Raw genomic sequence first — 14,616 nt, 5'->3', positions numbered from 1 at the left:
TTATATGGGTTTGATTTAGGTTTGAAACACTTTGACAACTTCACTGCTAAAAAAAAAAAACAATAAAAAATTGTAAGCAAAGGGAAAAAAGCTGGAATTGCCAGTTTGTTTTTTTGTTTTGGTTTGGTTTTTGGTTTTTTTTTGGTTTTTTTTTTTTTTTGTATAGTTTTGGCATTCCATGGGAATTTTAGAAATGACAGCTTGGCTGTCAGTACAATAGGAGGGGAAAATGTGTTTGATCTCTTTCTAACCTGCAGGTGAATCCTCTCTCCGTGCCCAGATCAATATCCATCCCTCACCTGCACACCAACCAGACCTGGGTAAGATTCTTCACAGGGGATCATATCCAACCCATAGCTACAGAATCATTTTCTGTGTATCCTAACAATGCTGGGGATCCCTCACCCAGAGGGAGCTCAGAGCATCCCAAACCCCATCAGCTCTGGGATTTGGCTGTGCCTCGTCGCAGCAAGCCCAGCTGATGCAGGTGCTCTGTGCTCCATCCCTCTTTTCATCTCTTCCTGTGTTCCCCTGTGTCTGGGTTCACTGCAGGCACTGCCTCCATCCCTGCTTCCCGAGCTGGGAAAAGCCAGGGATCTCTTGGACACGACAAGGATTAATAAAACATTAAGGAACATGGCGAGAAACAAAATAATGGGATAAAGGAAATCCTGTTTTAAGGCCTGCAGTGGAACAACGGCGCAGGTACAATCTTTCCCAAGCCTTTAAGCCTGGCAAATGCTCCTCCTGCCCTCCTGTGCTCCTTCCCTACTTTCTCCAAATGAGCAGAGTTTTATTTGCTGATTTCCCCCTCCTTTCCTTTTCCAGAGGGAAACCCAGGCATCTTTACTGCAATATTTGTGAGTCGTGCAGGGAGGCTCAGAGGAAGCTCCCGAGCAGCTCAGCAGCAGCTGCTGCAATTCCTGGCCCTTCTGAAAGGGCAGAAATGAACACCCAATAATGACAGAAGTTGTCAGAGGGAAATCCTGAGGGGGCAGCTCGTTCCTCCAGGCAGTCAGGGGCTGGGTCTGGATGGGAAAATCACAGAATCCTGGGATGCTTTGGGTGAAAAGGACCTCAAACCCCACCCCGTGCCATGGCACGGACACCTCCCACTGTCCCAGGCTGCTCCAGCCCCAGTGCCCAACCTGGCCTGGGACACTTGCAGTGTGATTTTTGGGGATTTGGGATGATTTGGAATGATTTGAGATGATTTTAGAGCCATTTATGCCCCAGCTGCCCAGGACATGCTCAGGGAGGTTGGGGTTGCAGTGTCACAGCTCTGCCAAAGCCACTTTGGTGTCACCCTGCCCAGCCCTGGCCCCTCGGGGATCCTTTGGCCGGGCTCTCGCTGCAGGTTTCATTTTAAATGTGACAGGGAGTGGGATCTCTGTCCCCTTCGCCCAAAGAACCCAAGATCTCTGTCCCCTTCAGCCATCAGAACTCTTAAGGCTGCATCTCCAACAACCACCGGGGGCTCCTGCCATTATCAAACAGCTTTTCCACATAATTACTGTTCCTTTAGCAACCTGTTCCCCGAGAGAGGCACGATCAGAAGACAAGGTAACGCCTTCCCAAGGAAATGATTTCTGGGGGAGTTCAAAGAAGGTGCTGCTGGGGAGGATGAAAATATCCATCAACCCCCAAAAATTCAGATTAAAGCAACGTCTCCTAAAACATCCGGGTAATTAGCTCTGACTTCTGCAGTTTCCAGTTGATGAAGCTGAAGTTTAGGGTGGGATTGAACAGGATGGGTTTGGGATGGAAGGGACCTTAAAGATCATCCAGTTCCAACCTGTTCATTGTGGCCCCCAAGGCTGATCCTTCTCATTCCTTCTCCCAGACTTGGGTTGATCAGAAACATTCCCTTCCTTGACCTCTCCTGCCTGTGGTTTCTCCTGCACGTTTGTCTTCAGTCCCCCAAGGCTGGGACCATCTCGTTCCTGAGACCGACCCTGGCTTCTCTTCCATCCTTTCCTGCTGCGCTGGGGATTCCTCAGTTCTGCTCTCTGCAGCCGGGGAAGCTGCTCCTCTTCTTCCTCCCTCCTCCTCCTCCTCTTCCTCCTCCTCAGCCTTTCTGGCATGGCTGAAAGGAGATCAGGGCACTGGGGTGTGCAGCTCACACTGGGATATCCAGCTTTTACTGGAATATCCAGCTTTTACTGGGATGTGCAGCTCACACTGGAATATTCAGCTCACACTGGGATATCCAGCTCACACTGGGGTGTGCAGCTCACACTGGGATATCCAGCTCTTACTGGGATATCCAGCTCACACTGGGGTGTCCAGCTTTTACTGGGATATCCAGCTCACACTGGGATATCCAGCTCTTACTGGGATATCCAGCTCACACTGGGGTGTCCAGCTTTTACTGGGATATCCAGCTCACACTGGGGTGTCCAGCTCTTACTGGGATATCCAGCTCACACTGGGGTGTGCAGCTCACACTGGGATATCCAGCTCACACTGGGGTGTCCAGCTTTTACTAGAATATCCAGCTTTTACTGGGATGTGCAGCTCACACTGGGATATCCAGCTCTTACTGGGATATCCAGCTCTTACTGGGATATCCAGCTCACACTGGGAATATCCAGCTCTTACTGGGATGTGCAGCTCACACTGGGATATCCAGCTCTTACTGGGATGTGCAACTCACACTGGGGTGTGCAGTTCTTACTGGGATATCCAGCTTTTACTGGGATGTGCTGCTCTTACTGGGACATCCAGCTTTTACTGGGATATCCAGCTCACACTGGGATATCCAGCTCACACTGGGATGTGCAGCATCCAGAACCTGCCTGGGACTGTGGGGTTTGTTCAGGGGGAACAGCTCGGTCTGAGCTCCACACTGAGCACTGATCCTCACACTGAGCACCAATCCCCACTCCAGGCACCAATCCCAAACCAGGCACCAATCCCAAACCAGGCACCAATCCCAAACCAGGCACCAATCCCAAATAAGGCACCAGTCCAAAACCAGGCACCAATCCCAAATCAGGCACCAATCCCCACTCCAGGCACCAATCCCAAATGAGGCACCAATCCCAAATCAGGCACCAATCCCCAAATGAGGCACCAATCCCAAATCAGGCACCAGTCCAAAACCAGGCACCAATCCCAAACCAGGCACCAATCCCAAATCAAGCACCAATTCACAAATGAGGCACCAATTCCCAAATGAGGCACCAATCCCCATGCACTTATCCCCACTCCAGTCTCCAGACCCCAATCCCCACAGCCCCAGTCTGTGCACCCCCAAAATCTGGGGCTGTGGAGGGCACACGCAGGGTGTCACAGTCTGTGCACCCCAAAATCTGGGTGTGGGGCACACAGGGGGTGTCACAGTCTGTGCACCCCCAAAATCTGGGGCTGTGGAGGGCACAGGGGGGGTGTCACAGTCTGTGCACCCCCAGATCTGGGTGTGGGGCACACACGGGGGGTGTCACAGTCTGTGCACCCCCAAAATCTGGGTGTGGGGCACATGGGGGGTGTCACAGTCTGTGCACCCCCAAATCTGGGTGTGGGGCACACAGGGGGTGTCACAGTCTGTGCCCCCCAGTGATGGCATCCTGCAGGCTAAATGTGTGATGCACCAATGCTGTGTCTGTCCTTGATCTCAACCCTGCATATTTATGGGTGTGAGATCCACATTCCTGTGCCCATGTACCTCTCCAGGCCATGAATATTTATAAAATCTGCAGCCTGATGGTCACTAATTTACTGATTATTTTTTTTTACTGCCAGGAAAAACGAACTGCCTTTTGTGGCGCTCGCACAGATCAGATGCAAAGTTATTCAGATTAATCAAAATTACAGCTGAACGTTAAGAGCTGCGGGAGGCTCTCGTGACACTGAGTCTCAGTGAAATAAAATGGCTGATGAAATTTCATTTAACAATAAACACTGGTGCCCAGGAGAGCAAAAATCCCCCTCATTGTACAGCAGCAACGATGGGCTCCAGAGGATATTACACAGAAGAGGATCTTCCCTGCATCAAAAACAAAGCCTTGTCCTGGGAGCGAGAGGTGCTGGCACATCCATGGCACCGGGAAGGATCCCACAGCCCCAGGAATGAACCCAGAGCTCTGGGAATGGACCCAGAGCTCCAGGAATGGACCCAGAGCTCCAGCGGGTTTTTATCACCTGGGATTTACACTGCAGCAGTTGCAGGGTGATTCCCAGGGGAACACTCCAGGTGGGAATTCAGGTGTTTTGTGCCTCTGTAAAACCTCTGGTAGCAGATGTGAGCAGCAGGGCCGGGTGTGGAGGAGGAATGAGCCCATCCTCACTCCCAAACCCCCCCAGAGCTCCCAGGAAAGCTCTTCAGGGGAGGGAATGGATCCTCAGCAAGGAGGGGCTGACAGCCAGAGGTCCAGGATTGCTCCAGGCAGGAGCAGCCTCCCCCTGCCCTCCTGCTGCCCCTCGGAGCAGAGCAGGGCAGGGTCAGTCCCTCCAGCCCCTGCCCAGCCCAGGGAAGCAGAGAAACATGGGATAAAGGATGAAGAATAAAGGATAAAGGCCCTGCACACAGAACAGCCCAGCCTGGATCTCCTTCCTGTTACACTGACCCCTTACTGGGACTTTTCCTGAGGAGTTGGAGGGGCTGGAGCGTGTCCAGGGCAGGGCACGGAGCTGGGGAGGGGCTGGAGAATTCCTGAAGGAGCTGGGAAGGGGCTGGAGAATTCCTGAGGGAGCTGGGAAGGGGCTCAGCCTGGAGCAAAGGAGGCTCAGGGGGCCCTTGTGGCTCTGCACAGCTCCTGCCAGGAGGGCACAGCCGGGGGGGTCGGGCTCTGCTCCAGGGAACAGGGACAGGAGCAGAGGGAACGGCCTCAGGCTGGGCCAGGGCAGCTCAGGGTGGGCCCAGCAGGAATTTCCCCATGGAAAGGGGCCTCAGACCTTGGAGCTGCCCAGGGAGGGTTGCAGTGCCCGTGCCTGGAGGTGTCCCCTGGAGGTGGCACTCAGAGCTCTGGGCTGGGGACAGGGTGGGCACTGGGCACAGCTGGGACTCCCTGGGCTGGGAGGGCTTTTCCAGCCCCAAGGATTTGGGGATTGGGTAGAGGCTGCAGAGAACATTCCAGCTGCTCAGGACACGGCATTCCCAGGACTTCAAATGCTCAAATGCTCAGTGCCCATCATGGCTCCTGCTGGCTGGGAAATGTGGGATGCCCTGACCTCAGCCCTCCCACCATGGCAGGAATTCCCATTTCCCTGTCAGCCATGGCAGGAATTCCCATTTTCCTGCCACCATGGAAGGAATTCCCATTTCCCTGCCACCGTGGCAGGAATTCCCATTTCCCTGCCAGCCCTGCAGCTGCTCCTGCCCACAGGGAATCCATGCTCGGGCACAGCTTTTATCACTCCCATTCCTGGAGATTCCCAGGATTTCTCCTTCCCTGTGGCTCCTGTTTATAATCACTCCCATTCCTGGAGATTCCCACATTTCTCCTTCCCCATGTGGCTCCTGTTTATAATCACTCCCATTCCTGGAAATCCCCAGGATTTCTCCTTCTCTGTGGCTCCTGTTTATAATCACTCCCATTCCTGGAGATTCCCAGGATTTCTCCTTCCCCGTGTGGCTCCTGTTTATAATCACTCCCATTCCTGGAGATTCCCAGGATTTCTCCTTCCCTGTGCTCCCATGTTTATAATCACTCCCATTCCTGGAGATTCCCAGGATTTCTCCTTCCCCATGTGGCTCCTGTTTATAATCACTCTCATTCCTGGAGATTCCCAGGATTTCTCCTTCCTGCGTGGCTGCAGGGCTGGAGGAGGCCCACGGGGCCCTGGCACAGCCCCTCGTTCAGAAGTGATGGATTCCTGCACCGTGTCTTTTCCCTATTCAAGTGAAAATTAATGCACTGAAAAACGATGGAACAAAGTGCTCGGCGGAATTGATTTCCCCGGCAGAGTTATCATTCCAGTGCAAACCCACACGAGGCTGCCGGAGGCATCCTGGAGAGGCCCCGCTCCCCCTGGCAGTGGCTGCTCACATCCCCTGCACCTTCTGCAGGCTCTCCTCAGGTCACCACAACACTGAAATACAAACACTGCTGCCACCAAACACAAACACAAACGGCACCTGGGAGGAGGGGGGTCACTGCCCTGGGTGACACGGCCCAGGCTGGGTGTCAGGGACGATTTCCTTGTCACCACGACATTTTTATGAAAATCCTTTTGCCAAGATTTTCTTCTCCTGAGAAGCTGAGGAGCCTCAGGAAGGAAATGTAACCAATGACTCCCTGCTGCTGTGGGATGCAACAGGTGCTGCCTTGGTTGGTCCATGGGAGGTGTTTCTAATTAATGACCAATCAAGGATGCAGCTGGCTCAGACTCTGCTCAGTCACAGCCTTTGTCATTCATTCCTTTCTGTTCCTGTCCAGCCTTCTGATGGATCCTTTCTCTCCATTCTTTTAGTGTAGTTTTAATAGAGCATTTTTAATATAATATATACCATAATATAATAAATCAGCCTTCTGGAACACGGAGTCAAGATTCTCCTCTCTTCCCTTGTCCTGGCTGCCCTACAAAGACCATATTCCTCACTGAAATTTTCACAGAATCAGGAATATCCCAAGCTGGAGGGACCCACAGGATGATCCCAGCCCTGTCCCTGCCCAGACCCCCAACAACCCCACCCTGGGCATCCCTGGAGCACTGCCCAAACCCTCCTGGGGCTCTGGCAGCCTCGGGGCCGTGCCCATTCCTTGGGGAGCTGTTCCAGTGCTGATCCACCCTCTGGGAAGAGCCTTTCCTGATCTCTGGCCCAGCTTTGTGCCATTAAGGGTGCCCAGCCCTGGCACAGGGCAGTGGGGGAGTCACTGTCGCCCTGTTCTTCTAAAGTTGTTCTAATGTTTACATGTTTGAAATGGAGTTTCTTACACTCTTTTCATGCAATTAATGATGGTTTTGCATTCCTTTCTAGAAAAAGAAAGAATTAATGGACTGGTGGTTTGACCAGTGTAGTTAAAGCAGTAACAACTTCACCCTCCAATCCATAGTCACCTTTGAAATGCTATAAATATCAAAATCAAAAAGTGAACACACTCTTTTTTGCCTCAAACATCTCAGCGTGTAGGTGTCGTTCATTTTGTGTCATACTGTGACATGTCACCACCCTGGAGGTGTCCAAGGAACGAGTGCAGGTGGCACCTGTGGGCACAGTGGGATTGGTCACAGGCTGGGCTTGGTGACCTCGGAGGTCTTTTCCAGCCCTGGTTCTGGGATTCAGTGTGGGCAAGGAAACGCCCAGCGGGACGTGGGACAGAACGAACGGCTGCGGGAGATGGCACAGCCCAGCAGCACAGCCCCACCCTGGCACGTGCTGAGCAGGAGGAGGAGGAGGAGGAGGAGGAAGAGGAGGAGGAGGAGGAAGAAGAGGAGGAGGAAAAGGAGTAGGAGGAGAAGAGGAGGAGGAGGAGAAGGAGAGGGGGAAGGAGAAGAAGAGGAAGAAGAAGAGGAAGAAAGAAGGAGAAGAAGAGGAAGAAGAGGAAGAGGAAGAGGAAAGAAGGAAAAGAAGAAGAAGAGGAAGAAAGAAGGAGAAGAAGAAGAAAGGGAAGAAGGAGGAGAAGGAGAAGAAGAAGAAGAGGAAGAAAGAAGGAGGAGGAGAAGAAGAAGAAGGAGAGGAAAAGAGGAAGAAGAAGGGGAGGAAGAAGAAGGAGAAGGAGAAGGAGAAGGAGAAGGAGAAGGGGAAGGGGAAGGGGAAGGGGAAGGAGAAGGAGAAGGAGAAGGAGAAGGAGAAGGAGAAGGAGAAGGAGAAGGAGAAGGAGAAGGAGAAGGAGAAGGAGAAGGAGAAGGAGAAGGAGAAGGAGAAGGAGAAGGAGAAGGAGAAGGAGAAGGAGAAGGAGGAGAAGGCTCTCCTGCTCTGCCTCGGGCAGGGTGCCAGCACTCCCAGCTCGCAGCACCACACATCCCTGCTCGGGGAAAAACAACATATGGCACCGGGTGGGAAATGTCAGCCAGCAGATGATCCATGGAAAGAGCAAAAAAAAAGGGAACACAGCTCCTCTAAACACCTCGGCAGGGGTTGCAGCAGCCTCCAGGAGCTGCTGCCTGTGCTGAGCTGTCTCATTTTGGGGCCAAAAAGCCCAGATTGAGGACATGGAGCACCCAGATGCCACCAGTGGGGGATGTCCAAGGCTTTCCCAGGGAGCAGGGCAGGAGCTGGCCAGGCAAACACGGAATAATTTACCTTGGAAATGACCCTTAGGATCACTGAGTCCAGCCCTTCCCCCAGCACTGCCCAGGCCACCACAGCCCCGTGACCCCAAGTGCCACATCCACAGGGCTTTAAATCCCCCCAGCGATGGGCGCTCCTGGGCAGCTGTGCCAGGGCTGTTTTGGGGAAGAAACCACTCCCAAAACGCAGCCCAAAGCTGCCCTGCCCTGTCCTGGCAGGAAGCAGCGAGCCCTTCTCCCTGCAGCAGGGCACGGGAGGCACATCCCTCCTTCCCCATGCCCCATCTGGGAGCTGCAGGAGCCCTTTCCTGCCTTTCTGCCCCAGCCGGGAGCTGCAGGAGCCCTTTCCTGCCTTCCTGTCCCAGCCGGGAGCTGCAGGAGCCCTTTCCTGCCTTCCTGTCCCAGCCGGGAGCTGCAGGAGCCCTTTCCTGCCTTCCTGTCCCAGCCGGGAGCTGCAGGAGCCCTTTCCTGCCTTTCTATCCCAACTGGGAGCTGCAGGAGCCCTTTCCTGCCTTCCTGTCCCAGCCGGGAGCTGCAGGAGCCCTTTCCTGCCTTTCTGCCCCATCTGGGAGCTGCAGGAGCCCTTTCCTGCCTTCCTGTCCCAGCCGGGAGCTGCAGGAGCCCTTTCCTGCCTTTCTATCCCAGCCGGGAGCTGCAGGAGCCCTTTCCTGCCTTTCCATCCCAGCTGGAAGCTGTAGGAGCCCTTTCCTGCCTTTCCATCCCAGCTGGGAGCTGCAGGAGCCCTTTCCTGCCTTTCCATCCCAGCTGGGAGCTGCAGGAGCCCTTTCCTGCCTTTCTGCCCCAGCTGGGAGCTGCAGGAGCCCTTTCCTGCCTTTCTGCCCCAGCTGGGAGCTGCAGGAGCCCTTTCCTGCCTTTCTGTGCAAACCGAGAGCTGCAGGAGCCCTTTCCTGCCTTTCTGTGCAAACCGGGAGCTGCAGGAGCCCTTTCCTGCCGTTCTGTCCCAGCTGGCCCGTGCTCCAGGAGCACCCTGGTGTCTCCTCAGCCCTTTGCACTGGCAGCTTCACCTGGAACTGCAGCAGGGGCACAGCCTGCGTGGCAGGAGAGCTGCAGTCTCATTTTCCTTAGGAAATGTGCCCAGATGAGCCACAGATCACAGTCCTTAGGCACACGGGGTTTAGCTGCACCTGGGGATGCCCCTGAGCACCTTTTTGTGCTGCTGGCGTGTTTAATCTGGTTTGCAGGGGCACCAGGGAATGGCCTTGGCCTGGTTGGGAGGAGAGTCTGGACAATGCCCCCCTGGCCAAGGAGCTGCCAGCTTCCCTGGCAGAGCTGTGAGTGAGGGGCTTGGGAGGGACCAGCCAGCTTCCCTGGTGGAGCTGTGAGTGAGGGGCTTGGGAGGGAGCTGCCCTGGGCTTGCAGCAGCCACCAAAGCCAGGGCAGGGCTTCAGAAGCAGGGCAGGAGTGGCAGGCTGTGCGAATTTTTCGTCACTCGGGGTCACCAATCATGGTGGCGTGCACAGGGGTCTCAGGATGAGGGGAGAGACGAGAATGTTGACTACATGTTTCAGAAGGCTTGATTTATTATTTTATGATATATATTATATTAAAACTATACACACACACGCACACAAAAAGAATTTCATCAAAAAACAAAACAAAAAATTAAATTGAAAAAAAAAAGTCTTGTAACTAACCAAAAAGTCTGACCCAGCTGCATCCTTGATTGGTTATTAAGTAAAAACACCTCACATGGACCAATCACAGATGCACCTCTTACATTCCAGAACAACAAATAATTATTGTGTACATTTCTTTCCTGTAACAACTCAGCTTCTCAAGAGACAAAAAAAAATCCTAACAAAGGATTTTCATACAAATATCACAATAGCAGCAGGCAAAGGCAGGGAACTTGAGGTCACTGCACAAATCTGGGACCCCTGGAGACCGAGGGTGGCACCAGGGCCCTGGCAGCGCCCCTGCAGAGCAGAGCTGAGAGTCCCAGGGTGTCGTAATATGACACGAAGAGACGACACGGACACTGCTGCTCTCCAGGTGAATAAAAAAAAGGGGACCTTTATCTTCTGACTCCAACATTTATAGTTTTCCAAAAGTGACAGTGGATTGGAGGGTGACAGTGCCACCTCTCCAATGACACTGGACAGATCAAGAGTCCATCAATGCTCTCCTCCTCCATGAAAGAATGCAAAACATAAGTTGTTTACAGAACTGTGTGTGAGAAAGTTCGTTACAAGAATGCAAACATCAGAAGGCTTAGCAAAGTCTTAGAAAATCAGAGTAACACCAGGGCTTCCCCGGGGCAGGCTGAACAGCAAACCCGAGCTCTGGTCCCCGACTGAGTGCCCTGTGCCCAGCCCGGGAGAGCAGGGCGCTCTGGGGACCACCCAGGCCATTGGTGTCCCCTCCCTGTCTCCAGTGACCATCTCCAGTGTCCCAGGCCATTGGTGTCCCCAGCGGCCATCAGCAGTGTTACACACCAGCAGTGTCCCCTCCCTGTCCCCAGTGACCATCTCCAGTGTCCCAGGCCATTGGTGTCCCCAGCGGCCATCAGCAGTGTTACACACCAGCAGTGTCCCCTCCCTGTCCCCAGTGACCATCTCCAGTGTCACAGGCCAGCAGTGTCCCCTCCCTGTCCCCATCCCACCATCAGCAGTGTCCCAGGCCAGCAGTGTCCCCTCCCTGTCCCCAGTGACCATCAGCAGTGTCCCAGGCCAGCAGTGTCCCCTCCCATGGTCCCTTACAGTGACCCAGCCGTGTCCCAGTGCCCCAGCTCAGTGACATTCCAGCCCAGCTCCTGGCTCTTCCAGGACAAAGGAGGGTTGGATTTGTGTCCCCAAGGCTCTCCCAGGGCAAAGGAGGGTTGGATTTGTGTCCCCAGGGCTCTCCCAGGACAAAGGAGGTCTGGATTTGTGTCCCCAAGGCTCTCCCAGGACAAAGGAGGGTTGGATTTGTGTCCCCAAGGTTCTCCCAGGACAAAGGAGGGTTGGATTTGTGTCCCTGAGGCTCTCCCAGGACAAAGGAGGGTTGGATTTGTGTCCCCAGGGCTCTCCCAGGGCAAAGGAGGGTTGGATTTGTGTCCCCAGGGCTCTCCCAGGACAAAGGAGGGTTGGATTTGTGTCTCAGAGGCTCTCCCAGGACAAAGGAGGGTTGGATTTGTGTCCAGGAGCGTGTCCCTGCAGGAGGAATGTCCCCCAGGGATGATTTATAGTCCCACAGGCACTGAGATCATCCTGCCCAGAGCAGTGTCTGCAGGGTGAAGGACAAGTGGTGGCAATGGTTTGCTCAGGTGTCACCGGGCATTGGAAACGGGGCAGCATTAAAATCAATCCCATCCGTCTGCTCCGGGCTTGTCTTTGAGGAATGTTCCTTGAGGCGTGATTGGAGCGTGACCGAGGTCAGATGTAGGAATGTGCCCCCTGTGGACAGAGTGACAGAACCTTCCTCTGTCCCCCAAAAAGGAAAGAGCCCAGAGCTTTCTCCCAGTGATCAGGAAGGAAAATCACTGATAGGACCTTGGGGACTTCACCTCAAGTTTGGGGACAGCTAATTGGCCATGAGCCAAAAGGTCCCGCCTGGGCCATTGAGTAGAAAAGCACAGAACAAAGAAACCAAATCGCTTTTGTGAGGTGTCTTTACCAGGAGCACAAGTCTGTGGTTTGAGTTTGTTATTTTGCCTTTATTAAACCTTTTTTGTTGCTGACGCTGTCACATCAGCCTCCTGCTCCTTTTATGCCTCCAATGAAAGCTGAGCTATTCTGGGGTGAAACGTTGGGGTGTTGAGAGCTCATCAGATCAGCTCAAAACCCCCGGGCAAAAACGGTACAGTCAGAGGAGCCCAGCCAGGGGAGCCTGCAGCGAAACGGGAGCGGAACTGAAATGCCCAGCAAAGCAGGGCTGGGGCTGAGCATTCCTGACAGCAGCAGGACACCCAGCCAGGGACAGACAGTGCCAGCGGCCACCACCCCAGGACACGGGGACACCGACAGGGAGAAGGACACGGGACAGGCAGAGGGACACGGGGACACGGACAGGGAGAGGGACACGGGACAGGCAGAGAGACACGGACAGGCAGAGGGACATGGACAGGCAGAGGGATGTGGGACAGGCAGAAGGACATGGAGACAGGCAGAGGGAACAGGGACAGGCAGAGGGACACGGACAGGCAGAGGGACACGGACAGGCAGAGGGAACAGGGACAGGCAGAGGGACACGGACAGGCAGAGGGACACGGACAGGCAGAGGGAACAGGGACAGGCAGAGGGACACAGGGACACAGGACAGACAGAGGGAACAGGGACAGGCAGAGGGACACGGACAGGCAGAGGGATGTGGGACAGGCAGAGGGACACGGAGACAGGCAGAGGGAACAGGGACAGGCAGAGGGATATGGACAGGCAGAGGGACACAGACAGGCAGAGGGACACAGGGACATGGACAGGCAGAGGGATGTGGGACAGGCAGAGGGACATGGACAGGCAGAGGGATGTGGGACAGACAGAGGGAACAGGGACAGGCAGAGGGACACGGAGACAGGCAGAGGCACACGGGGACAGGCAGAGGGAACAGGGACAGGCAGAGGGATGTGGGACAGGCAGAGGGACATGAACAGGCAGAGGGACACAGGGACATGGGCAAGCAGAGGGATGTGGGACAGGCAGAGGGACACGGACAGGCAGAGGGAACAGGGACAGGCAGAGGGATGTGGCACGGGTCCAGTCCCTCCACAGAGACCACAAAAAAGTCACACTCACACTCAGGGAATGGTTTGGGCCTAAGGGACCTTAAATGCCACCCAGTGCCACCCCTGCCATGGCTGGGACACCTCCCACTGTCCCAGGCTGCTCCAGCCCCAGTGTCCAGCCTGGCCATGGGCACTGCCAGGGATCCAGGGGCAGCCCCAGTGCTGGGTTTCCCTATAAATCACCCTTTCATGTGGCTAATGTATTATTTAATAACTTTATTAATTTCTGTCTTGCAAACAAATCTCAAATTTACAGTAAAGCCAACCTTCTAAAGGACTTTGACCCTACTGATCATCAGATTCACTGATACAGCGTGGGGAAAAATAAAAATAACCTTTTCTGTGGGTTCGAGGATTGCTTTTAAATGGAAATCAGCGGGGAAAAGCTTCTCTCTGTGTTTTATTCCTACCTAACCTTGCAGAGGGACCAGCCCAGCCCAGCCCAGCCCTGAGAGGAGACGCTGGAGATGAACGAATCCAGCTCTCCAAAGCCCAGCACAAAAGCACCAGGACGCCACCAGAGCTGGGCCCGGGAAGCTCCCTGGCTAATGAGGTTCCATTGATTAATCTCATTAAATATTTCATGAGGGCAGTAATGGGAAACGAGCAGGTTCTTCGAGCAGCTCCACCTCAGGCAGAACACAGGCAAAGGGGCAGATCCCCACAGAGGCAGGCTGGGATGAGAAGGATCCCGTTTATTTGTGGGATGCTGACCAGGAGAGCTGGAATTAATGGAAGCAGGAGAAAATTAATTATTTTCTGATCCATTCTTTTCCTGAACAAATACCATTTATGTCACAAAAAAAAATCCCACATGGAAAGAAAACATGGAATTTGGGAGCAGAGCCTGGAGCCCTTAAATCCTGGGAGGATACTGAGGGGAAGGCAGAGCAGGGGAGGTGGGCAAGAGGCAGAGCTTCCACTCTGGGCTTTGGAAGGATTGAGGAAGTGTAAAATGTGGCAGATTAAGGCCCCCACACCACCAATGTCCCCATTTTCACTTGGAGCAATAACGTGGGGAGATTTTTTTTCCCTGACACAGAGTCTATTGGAATTCAGTCTGTGGCAGATTCCTTCTTCCCACGGTGCGCTGAATGTTAATCAAAATGGGAAACTACACGAACATAAAACGGAATAAATAGATGTAAAGTTGAATTGTTCATGATTCAATAACAATTCTCAGCAGCGCACAGAACCCCAGAGTCGCTGAGGCTGGCAAAGCCCTCCCAGCTCAGGGAGCCCCAGCTGTGCCCCATGCCCACCCTGTCCCCAGCCCAGCGTACTCAGTGCCACCTCCAGGGGACACCTGCAGGGATGGGCACTGCAACCATCCCTGGGCAGCCCCTTCCAGTGCTTAATTCCACCCTAAAAGTTGGGTGAGATGAGAGAATTGGAGCAGAATGGAATTTTAGTGACTCTGGCTTCCACGTGGAAAGGTCAGAGTGAGCTGCCCTTTGGGAAAGGTCAGCGGAGCCCAGGAGATGCCCAGGGGTGGTGCTAGCAGCCAGGCAGCTCTGGAAGGCTGGGAGCAGAGGGATTTGTGACCCCTTGATTCCCTCAGCACCATCCACCAGAGAACTGGCCCTGATGGAAAGCAACAACGCAGAGAATAAAATGACATTTAAATGGAATGAGGGCAGGGATGGGTGGGAGATTGGGAATTAGGAATTCCTGGCTGGACTGGGATTGCCAGAGCAGCTGGGGCTGCCCCTGGATCCCTG

Source organism: Motacilla alba, chromosome 5 (genome assembly GCF_015832195.1).
Source record: "Motacilla alba alba isolate MOTALB_02 chromosome 5, Motacilla_alba_V1.0_pri, whole genome shotgun sequence".
NCBI classification, from domain to species: Eukaryota; Metazoa; Chordata; class Aves; order Passeriformes; family Motacillidae; genus Motacilla; species Motacilla alba.
Note: the sequence above shows the minus strand (reverse complement) of the source record.